The sequence below is a fragment of the Neltuma alba genome, unplaced genomic scaffold (genome assembly GCF_004799145.2).
Source record: "Neltuma alba isolate B1F8T4 unplaced genomic scaffold, ASM479914v2 tig00011195_pilon, whole genome shotgun sequence".
NCBI classification, from domain to species: Eukaryota; Viridiplantae; Streptophyta; class Magnoliopsida; order Fabales; family Fabaceae; genus Neltuma; species Neltuma alba.
Genome location: NW_021635919.1, coordinates 220,292 through 238,783, shown reverse-complemented (window position 1 = coordinate 238,783; position 18,492 = coordinate 220,292). Strand labels below are relative to the sequence as shown.

The following is an 18,492-nucleotide window of genomic DNA, read 5'->3' as shown; positions in this document are numbered from 1 at the left end:
GGTCAAAATACGTATTAACTCTACAACATTAATTGATGAAACGTTTAAAGTCTTGCATTGTTTTTGGAGGGAGTAATATTAAAACACACACTGCAAATATCTTCCTTTTTGGTTGGCATATCATATCACGTAGATGGAGAGAATGCCTATGTATAACATAAATAGTATTAAGACTATTTTATTAGTTGAAATGGTAAGCAGTATCATCCTTATAAGTTTGAATCCCGATAAACTTATTTGATAGTTGGACTTCAACCCTAATGCTTTTGGTTCAACATAGATTAGTTTCAAACCCAAAACCATTTTAAGATATCTTGAATTGTACAAAAAGAGTATTAAAACTCAATTTGAAACTACTAATTAGATTAATGAAACAGTTCCCCAATTGGTTTGATTAAGAGGTTTGAAGGGGACAACTAAATTGAATTTTATAGTTTTTTTTCAGTCTTCAAGTTTGAAACCATATTATTTTAAATTTAAAAAAAGCAATAGATCATATATATGTTTTAATAATTCTATTTTATTAAATTATGCATAACTTCATACACAAATGTTTCATTTACTCATAAATTAATGCATTTTTTATTTAAATATTACTCTTTTAGAGCATTGACTCTTAAATCACTTTTTCAATTAGTTTCATAATTGGTCCAATTTTTAATATCTTGAGAAGAAGTAAATGTTAAAAAGTGTGACGAGTAGTTTTGAAGGATGCAAATGAATTATTGTTATTTCGGAGTATGTGTGGGAAATAGCAAAAAGTTCTGTCTTGATGATCAATTCAAGTTAATTAACATGAATGTTAAGGGCTACCTTGCTTTAAAGAAATAGTTAGAAATACAACTATAAGCATTTGTAGATGCGAAGAAAATATAGCTAGGCTGTATCAGCTACAATGGAAAGACCACAAAGCCCAGAAAAATGGTACAAGGAGTATAATCCATATTAGCAAAAAGGATATTATCAATATCAATATACAACTATTTTTTGGGTCACCTTGTGCAGCCCATTGTTTGAATCTTGTTTTAAGAGATATTGGTTCATTGCCTCATGTGTCAACACTTGCAACAAAGGCATCTAAAATTACTATATTTGCATATAATTATACAATCTTCTTGTCATGGCTAAGGAAAAGACCTGGTTGGAAGGAAATTGTCCGTCCTAGCGCGACAAGGCTTGCAACTACATTCATTACCTTGCATAGCATATATTTGCATAAACATGACTTGTAAGCTTTAGTGATTGATAAGCATTTTGTGGATCACAAGTTAGCAAGAACTAAAGCTGGGAGAACTTTTAGTACAACCGTATTGGATAATCGGTTTTGGAATGAATGTTACCAAGTTGTGAAGATTGTGTCTCTGCTTATGAGACTTTTGAGGATTGTTGATTCGGATGAAAAACCTTCGTTACCTTATAATTAATCTTTCATGACTTAATTATTATTCTCCCTAATATAAGGCTTCAAGTATGAATAGACTTGACGTAAAACAGGGGGAAAATAAGAAAGTCTTGCATTAGATAGGGTTGGGCCGCGGAAAAGTCCTGATATGGATTCTCCCCTTCTTCAAGATGCTCCTACCTCAGTAGTCTTTGTCATATTAACTATATCTAGCTATTAAATGTAATTAAATATGACTGTTCACTCATATTAGTTAAATCTGTGAAAGCAGATCCCAGCACTGAGAGCAGACTCCCTCCAGAACAAGCCTTTTCGATCTATGTTCCGAGAGATGATCGATTTGGAGACCAGAAGCTGTTTGAGTTTGTGCAAAATTTTCCCAAATCATCCATGAACCTTATGAAACCATATGTATCAGCGGAATTGGATAAATCAGGAAAAGAATTTGAAAGCTTTGAACAGGTACTTAAAGTACTGTACAAAGATGGTTTTACATTTAATGTGCCCATAGAGGTACTTAAAGCCATTGCTGAGAGACTGCCAATACCAACGCCCCCAGAAAATGGCGATCTGCAGTTATTGTTTCCAGTTCCTGGTGTCATTCAAGGTACCTATATTTATCTATCTAACTAAGCTCTCATTTCTTAGCCTTTAATATTTTTCCGAAGAAGTCATACAAATTAAATATTTAATGTTTGGAACAGATAATCTAGATGGATGGATGACGGATGAAGAATTTGCACGAGAGATGCTTGCCGGTGTGAATCCCGTTTTAATCTGCCTCCTTCAAGTGAGAAAATTAAAGTGATCAAATATGAGAGACGCAACCATTAATTTGTCTTCTCTAAATATAATTATCCTCTCATAATTTTCTTAAATTCATTGCAGGAGTTCCCCATAAAAAGCACGCTAGATATTAAACTCTACGGTGATCATACATCCAGCATAACAAGAGAACACCTGGAGAAGAACATGAAAGGGCTTACGGTTCAAGAGGTGAAATTAGAAATGCAATTTTATTGTCCTCGTCTTATTAAGGAGTTTATCATATAAAGTTTAGCATTTATATCTGAAAGAATACCATTTAAGCTTTGATTGATGCATGCAGGCACTGAATTCCAAGAGATTATTCATATTAAATCACTACGACGCATTCATGCCATACTTGAGGAAGATCAATGAAACTTCCAGAAAGGCTTATGCAAGTAGGACAATCCTGTTCCTCCAAAATGATGGGACTTTGAAGCCACTTGTAATTGAGCTTAGTTTACCTCACCCTGATGGAGATCAGTTTGGTGCTATCAGCAAAGTGTATCTGCCTGAAACTGAAGGTGTTGGGGGTACCATTTGGCAATTGGCTAAAGCATATGTAGTTGTGAATGACACAGGCTATCATCAACTAGTCAGTCACTGGTAAACAGTTTTTTCACCCTTAGTAATTATACATTCAGTTATAAAATATGCAAATCATGAAGGCATCTCCAATTAATACAATGATTAATATTTTCATTCTTCTTTTTAATTTTTGTTTCTCAGGCTGAATACTCATGCTGATGGAGCCGTTTGTTATTGCAACATATAGGCAACTCAGTCAACTGCACCCTATGTTTAAACTTCTTCATCCTCATTATCATGACACCTTGTTTATCAATGCACTTGCTCGCCAAAACTTAATCTCTGCAGATGGAATTATAGAGAACTCATTCTTGCCTGGAAAATATTCAATGGAGATGTCATCTGTGGTTTACAAGAGTTGGAATTTTCTTGACCAAGCCTTACCTGCTGATCTCATCAAGAGGTAAACTGTATAATATTAATTTAAAATAAAAAAGGCATATAATCCTTAAGTTGATAACTTGCTAACAATTATTGGAAAAAATTTCAGAGGAATGGCGGTGGACGATCCAACAGCTCCTCATGGGCTTCGCCTTCTGATAGAGGACTACCCTTATGCTGTAGATGGGCTCCTGATATGGGATGCTATAAAGACTTGGGTTCATGACTATGTCTCTTATTACTACGAGTCAGATGAGATCATTAAGCAGGATCCTGAGCTACAATCATGGTGGAAAGAACGTGTAGAAGTAGGTCATGGTGACCTTAAAGACAAGGACTGGTGGCCAAAGATGCTGACTCGTCAAGAGCTAATCCACTGTTGCACTATTATCATATGGATAGCTTCAGCTCTGCATGCAGCTGTGAATTTTGGACAGTACCCTTATGGAGGTTATATCCTAATCCTACTCTCAGCAGAAGGTTGATGCCTGAGAAGGGAACTCAATAATATGCCGAGATGGTGGAGAATCCAGAGCTAGCTTTCTTAAAAACAATCACACCAAAGTTTGAGACTCTTCTTGATCTGTCAATTATAGAGATACTGTCAAGCCATACCACTGATGAGGTTTATCTTGGAACCAATAGTATCCCTTACTGGACATCTGATGCTAAAGTGTTGGAGGCTTTTAAGAAATTTGGAGACAGGCTGAAAGAGATTGAGAAAGTATTGATAAGGAGGAATGAAGATGGGACACTGGGAAATAGAGTTGGGCCAGTGACGATGCCCTACACTCTGCTCTATCCTAGCAGTGAACCTGGACTCACTGGAAGAGGAATTCCAAACAGTATCTCTATATGAAGAAGTCGCTTGGGCGTCCTTTAAGTGTGTAAGGAACTAGGGGTTCTATTTGGATTATTGTAGTTTGTTAATGTGTTCTTGTTTGGCAAAATTAAAAGGGGTCATATATCTGCGTGTGTATTAGGCTCCTGTAATGTGGGCGGGTCATTGTATTGGCCTTTGTACTGTGTTCCATTTGGGTTTTGTCTTGAAAGCATAAATAAGTACTACCTTTTCCTTTGATTGTTCGAGTACAAAATAAGAGTGAATTATTATTCTAGATAGTGAAAAGATAGACAAAACATCTAATTAGATACCGTTTGATTGCGTAGAATCTCAGAAAAGAAGCGTACTAACTATAAGTGACGAGATGCTCCAAGTTGTCTTTATAATTTAATTCACTTTTAAATATCTCTGTGTTTTTTTTTTTTTTGAGAAAAATGACAAATAAAGACCTCCAAATCACTAAAATTACGCAGAGGTCACTTGAACAAGCAAAAGTACCATAAAGGACTCAGTCCCATATTGCAAATATGAAATCTTGACGAAATGTCTGAAATGTCCCTCAACCAAGTTGTGATTTGGTCTACTGAAATTGTCATTCACTAAACTAAACTTGTTATTTCCTATAGTCAACTTGTCATTTGACATACCTTCAACCAAATTGTGATTTGATCTACTGAAGTTGTCATTCGTTAAAGTGAATTTGTCATTTGGCTGAGGAGCATTTAAGACATTTCACCAAGATTGCATATTTGCAATATAAGACTGGGTCCCTCATGGTAATTTTGCTTATTCAGGTGACCTCTGCGTAATTTTGGTAATTCGAGAAGTCTTTATTTGTGATTTTCTCTTTTTTTTGGGTCAAGACTTTTAATTATCTCACGTTTTCTAAATGAAAATTGACACTTGAAAAGCCTGAAAAATGCTAAATGCTAGAGAAAGTATTTGAATTTTCATAATCCTTTGACAGCCAAAATGGGTTTTTGAATATAAATAGTTATAATTTATTTCCCTCTTACTTCACCATATATGCTATCCTTTTAGGCCCACATTTAATCCTATGTCCTCTTTAAAACCTCTGTTGGCACTCACAAACAAGAATTGAGCTGTCACCTAATCAGTGGTCCAACCACACTTTGCATCTTTAAAATAAAATTACTCCTCCAGTCCTTAATATAAAACTCATTTAACTAATTTGATTAGATTAAAGAAGTCAGGTAAGTTAGTTAATTATAAGAAATGTTACATATTTTTCCTAAAATACCATAATCATCTTTCTTAATACCCCATCTTCCTCTTCTACTTGATTATGATTGAGGGAGTATCTATATGGGTAATTTAGAGAAAATTGATAAATATGAGAAATTGGTCTTATATTTAAGACCAAAACCAACTTAACAATTGGGTCCTATATTAAAGACCAGAGGAGTACTTTTTAACAGTTAATAGAGGGATTGGCTTATATAAGATCCCAAACTATTTCTTTTTTAAACTAATAACTTTTCTTCTAAATTCTCCTTATTAGTTGCACATATTAAGATTTTTTTTCATCACGATTTTAGTATCTAATGCAAATTATTAGAAGCGGTATTTTTTGAAAATCAACATGAATTTTCTACAAATTAAATAACTATTCCCTCTGATCTTTATTGTATGTTTTAAATAATTAATTCATGGATAATGAAAAATTAGTTAAATTTAGTTAAAAGTAATAAATATGTTAGAAATATATTTTTGTTTCTAAGCATGCACTTATAATAAATGAAAAAATGGATGAAAGAGAATGTGTGGGAAAATGTGATAAAAGATATTATGGCAAATGAGAGAGAATAAATAATTAAGGGCAAAACTGAAAAAAGTATTAAATGTCAAGATAAATAAAAATTAAAATTCATAAAATGAACCACATTCTTGTTAAAATTTAAAGCTTATAATTAAAACCGGAGGGAGTAACTAATACCTATAGATTAATTATTGTAACTTTTACGTTAATAATCAAATAAGTAGTAAAATTTAGACACTATCACACACTAAATATAAATATTTTTCTTAACTGAGATTTGAACCCAAATTTGTTATATTGTGGAGGACTAACTCTTTCTGTTAGATCTAATTAATTGGTGTTATGTCTTAATGAGTGACAAAAGTTTTTGTGGCTCTAGTCAGTGGTCCAATAATATTTTTGGCCAAAGTGCTCCAATAATGCTCATCTGCATATCTGTGAGACAAAAATCCAGCCGATCCTTCACCCGAAAAAAAAATAAACTAGTTCCAGTCCGTCACGTGATTGAAAATAATTTCCCCTGTGATTTTTATTTTTTCAATATTTTTTAAAAAACGAAAAGGATCAAATAAGCTTATCTTATCAACCCTCTTATTATGAAGTTAGTTTGGTACCGCCAAGAAAAGAGGCTTAATTTGATCCTAAGGGGTTAACTCTTAAGAACCTTACTTCATTCTTTTCAGTTTTTTTTTAAATAAGAAAAGAGAAAATTGAGGGGAAAAAACTCCTGTTAAAAATATTATTAGCTCAAAGGATCTAAATGAAAATATGTTTATATAAAAAATCTGCGGGATCTCACCAAAAAAAAATCTGCGGGACACTAATGCTCTCTACGTGTAAAACTATATGTATCGAATCTTTCTCACCAATAATAAATCTTTTAACGTGAGACTTGTCGTCTTTTCATAACAAACATAAATCAGTTTGGGACTTAATATCCTCCCCGTTGCCAATCACTGAAGTAATGTATGGAGCTGGATTTCTCACTTGTTTTCCATGAGTAGGAGTTACATTTCATTGGACCACTGAGCAGAGCCAAACACTTCACCAGAAACTTTTGTCACTCATATATTATCCAAGGAAAATTTATATAGGAGGATTTGATGTTTTATTTGACAGAACATGAACAAAAAGATATGCTTTAAAAAATATCTTGATGACTCCAAAACCATATGGTAGGAAGGGATTAGATATAACACAAAGAACTCGTTTAAAATGGTTTAAGAATACAAGATAAGTATGTCGAAATAGTTTTGTCTCGTAAAAGTGTTTATAAGTACTTAAACTAAGTAGATGCAAACAAGTCCAAAATAGATATACCGTGGTTTTCCTATTTTTGTGAATATAAGTATTAACTGCACAACATTGAAATCTGATTGTTTTTCGAGGGAACTTCAAATAACTTTGAAAAACATACACATTGCAAAAGTTATCATATCACCAATATCTATATATAACATAGCATTAAAACTTAACTCGAGTCTACCAATTATATTAATGAACGAGTTTCCTGAATGGTTTGACTAGGAGTTTTATGAAAATAGTAGGATAGTAGCTTTCGTACAAATGCATGCATGGAGTCACATGGGTAAAAAAAAAAAAAGGTTCTCCATGAAGTCCGTTATTGATCATTACATGTCTCCGTAAATACCTGTGACTTGCTATCCTCTTTGCTCCTCACCCTCAACTCGCAGAACCACTTTGGTAGACTATAAACTTATCAGATCTGAATTATTTATATCTCATTTGAATAGTCTAGATTTGATTTTCTTTTTATTTTTATTTATTTAAAATAATTATTTTAATACGTTGAGAATCTAAAATAAAGATGATCTCTTAACTATCATTCTTTCTCAAAATAGCTTTTTTTATTTAAAAATAAATAATTAAAAATTTTAAATTTAGACAATCCAGATCTGATGAGCCTGTGATGCTCATCAAAGTGAAACTTAACTACATTCTCTAAGCTTGTAGTTTTAATTAATTACCTTCCACTACAAATCATGAAACTTAACACCATTGTCGCCTCCGGCACTGGGTCTGAATGCCTCGCCATGGCGGGCCGATTTATCGGTTCTAAAAACTCCTTTTCCTTCTTCCACAGATGCTTATATATAATCATATTTCTATTCCTAGCTCTTTGCCATTATGAATAGAATTCAATGTGAATCTAATTGCAGGCGACGATGTTGCAAAGAAAAGAGCATACGTTGCAGATCAGAAAAACATGCAGAAGTATGAAAGCCATGCTCGGAAAGATGGTATAGGCAAAATGTCGGCCTCCTTGGGTACCCAACAATATTCACACGACTTGACTTGCGACGATTGGTCCGAGGATAAAGGAATTCCAGAAGCATTTGATTTTTTGCTTCTTGATTGTGAGATATTCCTCGTGAGCCTCACTGTTCATTTCATCTGCAACACTTGGGTTTACCCATACGTCCCCATTATACAACTCCCTCGTATCTTCTTCATCAACAAGGTACGTACATACCTACATTTCCTTCCTGCAGGTTCTCTTATTTATATATATTCCTTTAACTTGGAACAATTCACATATATTGATTCAGTAACTCTCTTAATATTTCAGTGGGTGCATTCCGAAAAGAAGAGCTGAAATTTTTTTAGAGGAGATACAGATGAAATTGAAGGTGATAGAGTTCGCAAAGAAGGGGATAGAATCTATGATTATGCTACCTACGATGACTTTGTTTAGCAAGCCTTCACATTCTATATTATATTCGTGAGTTATTTCCCTCCTCAAGCTAAATACCAACCTTATGCTAAGAGTTGGACGGTTTTAAGTTACTATAATTTTTAAGATACTGTGTCCAAAATTGATGGCTGCATGGGAACATGCGATAATGCTTGAGTGAGAAGTTGTGGTTAAATTGTCATATTATATCCATCATTTTGATTGATCTATAATAAAGCATAATATGCAAATGTAAATATTGTACCAAATGAATAATAAGCCTACAATATATTGTGTTTTAATTCAAATAATATAGCACCTCTGTTTGACATGGCATTAGAAATCATTTATAAGTACGTCTTCTATTATCTAAGACAAAATTTCTCTCACATATTTAGTTATTTATGTCGTATTTTGTGAATTAATATTAAAAAGTGACTCATAAATTATTTCAAACATGCCCATAATCTTGCTTATAGAGTGTGTCCAATGACTTCTTTATTAATTTAATTTGTATTTAATCCAGAAATCACCCAAAATCTCTTGACCTTAGAAGTCATGTCTTCTTCAATAGGAGCTGTGCGGCAAATAAAGAAATCAATTTATTCTGCATTAAAATAAAAACGAGCCAATATGATATGGACAAATATGAGGCAAAAATCCACGTCGCTCATTTGGCTGTAATCAATTATTCAACATGGTCCCTCTGCTGCTTCCCAAGGTGCCGCCAAACTCAAATGAAAGATGTGGAGAAGGCATCCGAGGAAATTACAAGTCGCTAAAATAATTAAAGAAAAATCACTGTGTGGTATCCATCTCACAAGAAAAGAAAATGTAAGGAAAAATTATTGTGAGGTGTAAAAAAATAATTATTAAAAAACCTTAATGAGAAGTGAGTAATTAAAACCTATTATCATTTTTTATATAAGAATTTGTTATATTTTTTAATTAAAATTTGTCATTATGAACTATTTAATTTTTATGCAGCTTCTTAGTAAATATAAGTTTTTTGACACCTTCTAGTAATTCTCCTAAAATGTAATTACTGGCAAGTGAATGTAAATTTCAGTTTGGTTGCAAAAAAAAAAAAAAAGAAAGAAGGACAAGCTTGAGCACAACGAATAGTCGCAAGATACATATTACTCACTTGTTCCCAAGACTCTTCATAATTACTACCTCATATTTCTAACATAAGAGCTGGTGACTAATTTGAGTAGATTAAAAAAACTAGTTAAGTTAGTTATTTATAATAAATATGTATTGTTTTTTTCTAAAATATCCTTGCCAATCAAATATATTGGCTAGAATTACTGTTATTACAATGTATCTTGAGAAAAAAATAGATAAATATGAGAGACAAAGTAATTAGAGTCTTATATTTATGACTAAAATAAAAGTTAAACGAGTTTTTATATTAAGAATTGGAAGTAGTATGTTTTATAAATTGTTGGAACCTCACAAAACTTCTCCAATAATTAATTTTAGATTTTTATTTATCAGTTTTTTTAAATGAAAAAGGACAAAAAAAAAATAAGGTTGTTAACTCTCTTATTAGGACTTTAATTTGTTACCGCCAAAAAAAAAAGACGTAATCTTAGGGGGGTTAAGTCTTAGGAATCTTATTTTATCATTTTCAATTTTTTTTTTAAAAAAATTGAATTACATTTCATTGGACCACTGATGAGCAGAGCCAAAAACACAGGACCACAGAGGTTTTCATTACTCATTATACAAATCAGGACATTGATATCCCAGCACCGACGAGTCCATATTTTTCCTATTCAAGAGGTACAAAACCAAGGTTTAAATTCCTATTAGGATAGGTGTTCATATTTAATGCTTAACAGTATATTGAATATGATTACTTTTAACAAAAAAAACCCGTGCCTGAAAAAAAAATACAAATCTGCCATATTTAATTTATTAGTGAATTAGTTATAAACGCTTTGTAAATTATATATGGGCATGTTAATTTGCACATGACTTTGATACATGGTAAGAAAGATATTATTATTATTATTATTATTATTATTATTATTATTATTATTATTATTATTATTATTATTATTATTATAAGGTCCAAAAAGCATGGAAAGTACCCTTTGATTATAACTAAAGATTGAATTTGTTGTTTTTATTTCATTATTTATTAGTTTGCGCAGCTTCATACTTTAAAGTAATTGATGGGAGGGTGTAATTGGTTACACGCTGTCCATTTTCATTGTAGAATTATTGTAATATTCAATTTTTAGGTGAGACATTGCCAAAATTTTTTATAAATCTGTTAACATGTTATTAGGATTGCATATCTTGAAAAGCGTTTTAAAATAATTGGGACTGTGTAACCTTAGAACTTGTGGTCTGGTTAGCTTTTTTTAATTATGGTTTAATTGCTGTTGGGCATTAATAAGGCCTATTTTCCATACCAATATTGGTGAATAAATGCACACTTAGTATTAGTAGTATGGGACAAATTATTATGTATTCAATCTCATACATGTTCATGCATGGGATTAGGAATTAGGAATTAGGATTGTTTTCAACCTCACTTTCATTCAATTCGGGGCAAAAAAAGAAAAGCTTAAGAAATGCCCTCCAATGAGATGTGCATGTGTGTGTGTTGAAGCTTGAAAGTAAAAGCTGAGTTAGAAATGGCTAAACAAAATTGTGTGTGTGTGTGTGTGTGTGTTTCAAACATATGCCATGAAAAATAGGAGCATTTGATATTTGACAGAATATGAATAAAAAGATCTGCTTTAAAAAATATCTTGATGATATAATGGTTTTATCGATTCCAAAACTATATGGAAGCAATCGAACACAAGTACATAATAGGACAAAGTAGATACAATGTGTCTTTCCTTCTTTTCTTTTTTTTGGTCAAAATACGTATTAACTCTACAACATTAATTGATGAAACGTTTAAAGTCTTGCATTGTTTTTGGAGGGAGTAATATTAAAACACACACCGCAAATATCTTCTTTTTTGGTTGGCATATCATATGACGTAGGTGGAAAGAATGCCTATGCATAACATAATTAGTATTAAAACTCTTATTGGTTGAGATGGTAAGCAATCTCATTCGTATAAGTTTGAATCCCGAGAAGCTTATTTGATAGTTGGACTTCAACCATAATGCTTTTGGTTCAACAGAGATTAGTTTCAAACCCAAAACTCTTTGAAGATATTCGGAATTGTAAAAAAAAAAAAAAAGAGTATTAAAACTCAATTTGAAGCTACTAATTAGATTAATGAACCGGTTCCCCAATTGGTTTGATTAAAAGTTTTGAAGGGGACAACTAAATTGAATTTTATAGTTTTTTTTTTCAGTCTTTAAGTTTGAAACCATATTATTTTGAATTTAAAAAAAAGCAATAGATCATATATATGTTTTAATAATTCTATTTTATTAAATTATGCATAACTTCATACACAGATGTTTCATTTACTCATAAATTAATGCATTTTTTATTTAAGTATTTCTCTTTTAGACTATTGACTCTTAAATCACTTTTTCAATTAGTTTCATAATTGGTCCAATTTTTAATATCTTGAGAAGAAATAAATGTTAAAAAATATGACGAGTAGTTTTGAAGGATGCAAATGAATTATTGTTATTTTGGAGTATGTGTGAGAGATAGCAAAAAATTCCGTCTTGATGATCAATTCAAGTTAATTAACATGAATGTTAAGGGCTACCTTGCTTTAAAGAAATAGTTAGAAATACAACTATAAGCATTTGTAGATGCGAAGAAAATATAGCTAGGCTGTATCAGCTACAAAGGAAGGACCACAAAGCCCAGAAAAATAGTGCAAGAGAGTATAATCCATATTAGCAAAAAGGATATTATCAATATCAATATCAATATTTATGAAACTTGGAAGATAGTGGCTGCGATAAAAGCCAAGTATGGTTCGTCTTCTTCACATCAAAGGCTTTCGCACAGATGCATGCATGGAGTTACCCGTGACTTTGCTATCCGCTTTGCTCATCACCCACAGCTCGCAGCAATTTCTCTGAGTTTGTGCTTTTAATTAGCTTCCACCACAAATCATGATGGAACTTAAATACACCATGGTCGTCGCCGGTCCTGGGGCTGAATGCCTCGTCATGAATGCCAGATTTATCGGTTCTAAAGAACCCCTTCCTCCTTGGCTAGGTGTTTAATTATCTGCTTCTATTTCTATATTCTTCTTTGCCAATTAATTATAACAAATCCTATATATATATATATATATATCTCACTTATCCAAATGCACTGTGAATTCTAATTGCAGAAGAAGACTCTTTTCCAAGCCAAAGAGCAAATGTTGCAGATGAGAAACAGATGCAGAAATATGAACGCCATGCTCCCAAAGGTGGTATCAGCAGAAAGTCGTCGTCCTCCCCCTTGGGAACTCAATCATACGACTTTACTTACAATTTTTGGTCCGAAGATAAGGGAATTCCAGTAGCATTTGATCTTTTGATCCTTGATTTTGAGATATTCCTTGTCAGCCTCACTGTTCATCCCATTCCCAATCTTACCACTCAGCCTCTTCATTTCATCTGCAACTCTTGGGTTGACACATTCAACAACACGCATCTCACTCGTCTCTTCTTCGTCAACAAGGTACCTAAGAAGTACATTTAATTTCCTTTCAGCTAGTTCTCTTATTCCTATATATAACTTGTAACAGTTCATATATATATATATATATATATTGATTGAGAAACTCTGATGTTTCAGTCATACCTGCCGAGTCAAACACCAGGACTATTGAGTTTTTTCCGAAAAGTAGAGCTGAAACTTTTAAGAGGAGATATAGATGAAATTCCAGTTGATGAAGTTCGACGGGAATGGGATAGAATCTATGATTATGCTACATACAATGACTTGGGTGATGTTGATGCAAGTCCAGATCTTGCTCGTCCAACTCTTGGAGGATCCACTCAATATCCCTATCCCCGCAGGCTAAGAACTGGAAGGGCCCCATCAAAAAATGGTGAGACCTCAGATACAAGGAGACAGTAATAGATCGTTTTATTCGCAGTTAGCTCACTGATAAATTTTTCCGAGAAATAAGTTGCAAATTCAGGAGTCAATTGCAGATAAGAATTTAATCTTTCATGAGTTAATTATTATTGTCCCTAATATAAGTGTTCAAGTATGAATAGACTTGACGTAAAACGGGGGCAAAGTAAGAAAGTCTCGCATTAGATTAGAGTTGGGCGACGGAAAAGTCCTGATCTGGATTCTCCCCTTCTTCAAGATGCTCCCATCCCAGTGGTTTTTATCATACCACCTCCAGCTTTTAATATAAGAACCCGTTTGACTTTTATTTTGGTCCTAAATATAAAACTCTAATCCACCCTGTCTATTATATTTATCTATTTTTTTCAAAGTAATCCTTATGATAATAGTAATTCTAACCAATACACTTGATTAGCAAAGATATTTTAGGAAAGACAACACTTATTTATTAAAAATAACTAACTTAACTAATTTTTTTAATATACTAAAATTAGTTAACTAGCTTTTATATTAAGGACCTGAGGTAGTATTAACTATATTAAATATGACTGTATACTCATATTAGTTAAATTTGTGAAAGCAGATCCCAGCACTGAGAGCAGACTCCCTCCAGAACAAGCCTTTTCGATCTATGTTCCGAGAGATGATCGATTTGGAGACCAGAAGCTGTTTGAGTTTGTGCAAAATTTTCCCAAATCATCCATGAACCTTATGAAACCATATGTATCAGCGGAATTGGAGAAATCAGGAAAAGAATTTGAAAGCTTTGAACAGGTGCTTAAAGTACTGTACAAAGATGGTTTTACATTTAATGTGCCCAGAGGTACTTAAAGCCATTGCTGAGAGACTGGCAATACCAACGCCCCCAGAAAATGGCGATCTGCAGTTATTGTTTCCAGTTCCCGGTGTCATTCAAGGTAGCTATATTTATCTATCTAAGTAAGCTCTCATTTCTTAGCCTTTAATATTTTTCCGAAGAAGTCATACAAATTAAATATTTATTGTTTGGAACAGATAATCTGGATGGATGGATGACGGATGAAGAATTTGCACGAGAGATGCTTGCCGGTGTGAATCCCGTTTTAGTCTGCCTCCTTCAAGTAAGAAAATTAAAGTGACCAAATATGAGAGATGCAACCATTAATTTGTCTTCTCTAAATATAATTATCCTCTCATAATTTTCCTAAATTCATTGCAGGAGTTCCCCATAAAAAGCACGCTAGATATTAAACTCTACGGTGATCATACATCCAGCATAACAAGAGAACACCTGGAGAAGAACATGAAAGGGCTTACAGTTCAAGAGGTGAAATTAGAAATGCAATTTTATTGTCTTCGTCTTATTAAGGAGTTTATCATATAAAGTTTAGCTTTATATCTGAAAGAATACCACTTAAGCTTTGATTGATGCTTGCAGGCACTGAATTCCAAGAGATTATTCATATTAAATCACTATGAGGCATTCATGCCATACTTGAGGAAGATCAATGAAACTTCCAGAAAGGCTTATGCAAGTAGGACAATCCTGTTCCTCCAGAATGATGGGACTTTGAAGCCACTTGTAATTGAGCTTAGTTTACCTCACCCTGATGGAGATCAGTTTGGTGCTATCAGCAAAGTGTATCTGCCTGAAACTGAAGGTGTTGAGGGTACCATTTGGCAATTGGCTAAAGCATACGTAGTTGTGAATGACACAGGCTATCATCAACTAGTCAGTCACTGGTAAACAGTTTTTTCACCCTTGGTAATTATACATTCAGTTATAAAATATGCAAATCATGAAGGCAACTTCAATTAATACGGTGATTAATATTTTTATTCTTCTTTTCTATTTTTGGTTCCTCAGGCTGAATACCCATGCTGTGATGGAGCCATTTGTTATTGCAACATATAGGCAACTCAGTCAACTGCACCCTATTTTTAAACTTCTTCATCCTCATTATCGTGACACCTTGTTTATCAATGCACTCGGTCGCCAAAACTTAATCTCTGCGGGTGGAATTATAGAGGACTCATTCTTGCCTGGAAAGTATTCCATGGAGATGTCAGCTGTGGTTTACAAGAGTTGGAATTTTCTTGACCAAGCCTTACCTGCTGACCTCATCAAGAGGTAAACTATATAATATTATTTTTGAAAAAGCGTATAGTTTTTAGTTGATAATTATTGACAATTGTTGGAAAAAATTTCAGAGGAATGGCGGTGGAGGATCCAACTGCTCCTCATGGGCTTCGCCTTCTGATAGAGGACTACCCTTATGCTGTAGATGGGCTCCTGATATGGGATGCTATAAAGACTTGGGTTCATGACTATGTCTCTTATTACTACGAGTCAGATGAGATCATTAAGCAGGATCCTGAGCTACAATCATGGTGGAAAGAACTTGTAGAAGTAGGTCATGGTGACCTTAAAGACAAGGACTGGTGGCCAAAGATGCTGACTCGTCAAGAGCTAATCCACTGCTGCACTATTATCATATGGATAGCTTCAGCTCTGCATGCAGCTGTGAATTTTGGACAGTACCCTTATGGAGGTTATATCCTAAACCGTCCTACTCTCAGCAGAAGGTTGATGCCTGAGAAGGGAACTCAAGAATATGCCGAGATGGTGGAGAATCCAGAGCTCGCTTTCCCAAAAACAATCACACCAAAGTTTGAGACTCTCCTTGATCTGTCAATTATAGAGATACTGTCAAGCCATACCACTGATGAGGTTTATCTTGGAACCAATAGTATCCCTTACTGGACATCTGATGCTAAAGTGTTGGAGGCTTTTAAGAAATTTGGAGACAGGCTGAAAGAGATTGAGAAAGTATTGATAAGGAGGAATGAAGATGGGACACTGGGAAATAGAGTTGGGCCAGTGATGATGCCCTACACTCTGCTCTATCCTAGTAGTGAACCTGGACTCACTGGAAGAGGAATTCCAAACAGTATCTCTATATGAAGAAGTCGCTTGGGCGTCCTTTAAGTATATAAGGAACTAGGGGTTCTATTTGGATTATCGTAGTTTGTTTATGTGTCTTGTTTGGCAAAATTAAAAGGGGTCATTTGTGTGTGTATACTTGGCTCTTGTAATATGGGCGGGTCATTGCGTCGGCCTTTGTACTGTGTTCCATTTGGGTCTCGTTTTGAAAGCATAAATAATAGGAGGAATTACAGTCAAATTCCACGGAAGAGAAATAATTACCAAAAAGTCTCAATAATAACCTCAATAGCATATAATGACCAGTCTTACAGTGAGAATGACAACTTTTAGGACTTATTTTTTAATTGTTTTCCTTACTTAAGACCTCATTGTAATTCTCCCTAAAAAATACTACCTTTTCCTCTGAGAAATCATACTCAAACATGAGTTTAAAATAAAAGTGAATTATTATAGACAGTGAAAAGACAGTCAAAGCATCTAATTAGAGACCGTTTGATTGCGTGGAATCTCACAAAAGAAGCAAGACAAGAGCATACTGACTATGGGTGACGAGATGCTGCAAGCTAGTTTTATAATTTAATTCGCTTTTAGATATTTCTCTGTTTTTTTTCCAATCAAAACTTTTAATTATCTCAAGTTTTCTAATGAAAAATGACACTTGAAAAACCTGAAAAATGCTAAATGCTAGAGAGTCTGAGTATCTGAATTTTCATAATCCTTTAACACCCTATAATTTATTTCCCTCTTACTTCACCCTATATGTTATCCTTTTAGGCCCACATTTAATCCTATGTCCTCCTTAAAACCTCGGTTGGCACTTACCAACAGGAATTGAGCTGTTACGTGATCAATGGTCCAACCACGCTTTGCACCCTTAAAATAAAATTACTTTTTAACAGTTAATAGAGGGATTTGCTTATAAAAGATTCCAAACTATTTTTTTTAAATTTAATAATTTTTTGTCTAAATTTTCCTTATTATTTGCACATATTAAGATTTTTTTCAATCCCGATTGTAATATCTAATGTAAATTATTAGAAGCGGTGCTTATGAAAATCAACCTATCTTTATTATAAGCTTTAAAATAATTATTTTATGAATAAAGAATAATTAGTTAAAATTAGTTAAAAGTAATAAATATATTTTTATTTCTAAGTATGTTCTTATAATAAATGAGAAAATGGATGAAGAAGAATGTGTGAAAAAAATGTGATAAGAGAGATTATGACAAATGACGGAAAATAAACAATTAAAGGAAAAAAATTTTAAAAATGTATTAAATGTTAAAATAAATAAAAATAACAATAAAAATTTATAAAATGAACCATATCCTTTTTAAAATTTAAAGCTTATAAATAAAATAAGAGGGAGTAAGTAATACCTGTAGATTAATTATTGCAACTTTTCTGGTAAGAATCAAATAAGTAGTAAAATTTAGACACTATCAGATATTAAATGTGAATATTTTTCTTAAGTAAAATTTAAACTTTAATTTGTCATGCTGTGAGGAACTAACTCTTTCTACTAAACTTGATTAATGTTATGTCCTAATTTTGTATAACGAGTGACAAAAGTTTCTGTGGCTCTGGTAAGTGGTCCAATACTTTTTTTGGCCCAAAGTGAGTGGTTCAATAATACTCATTTGCATATCTGTAAGACAAAAATCTAGACGATTCTTTGCCCCTAAAAAAACAATGCCAGCCCGTCACGTGATTGAAAATAATTTCCCGATCATTTTATTTTTTCATTCTTTTAAAAAAAATGAAAAGCATAAAGTAAGGTTATCTTATGAAAAAATCACAAAAATAGATCTTGAAAATAGAAAAATTACAAATAGAGACTTGTTACAATATTAGTATGAGTTTTGACAACAATTGATAAGCAAATAATAATAATTTTTGTAAACAGGTTCCTATATGCAATTTTTTAATTTTGAAGGTTTTTTTTTAATGATTTTTTCTTATCTCACCAACCCTCTTATTATGAAGTTAGTTTGGTACAGCCCACAAAAGAAACTTAATTTAATCCTAAGAGGGTGAACTCTTAAGAACCT

The 18,492-nt window shown here is 33.0% G+C and overlaps 1 pseudogene; it reads left to right on the top strand.

The window, feature by feature from the left end:
- The first annotated feature begins 1,678 nt into the window (after window positions 1-1,678).
- Window positions 1,679-16,589, top strand: LOC114762121 (linoleate 9S-lipoxygenase-like; annotated as a pseudogene).
- The last annotated feature ends 1,903 nt before the right edge of the window (window positions 16,590-18,492 follow it).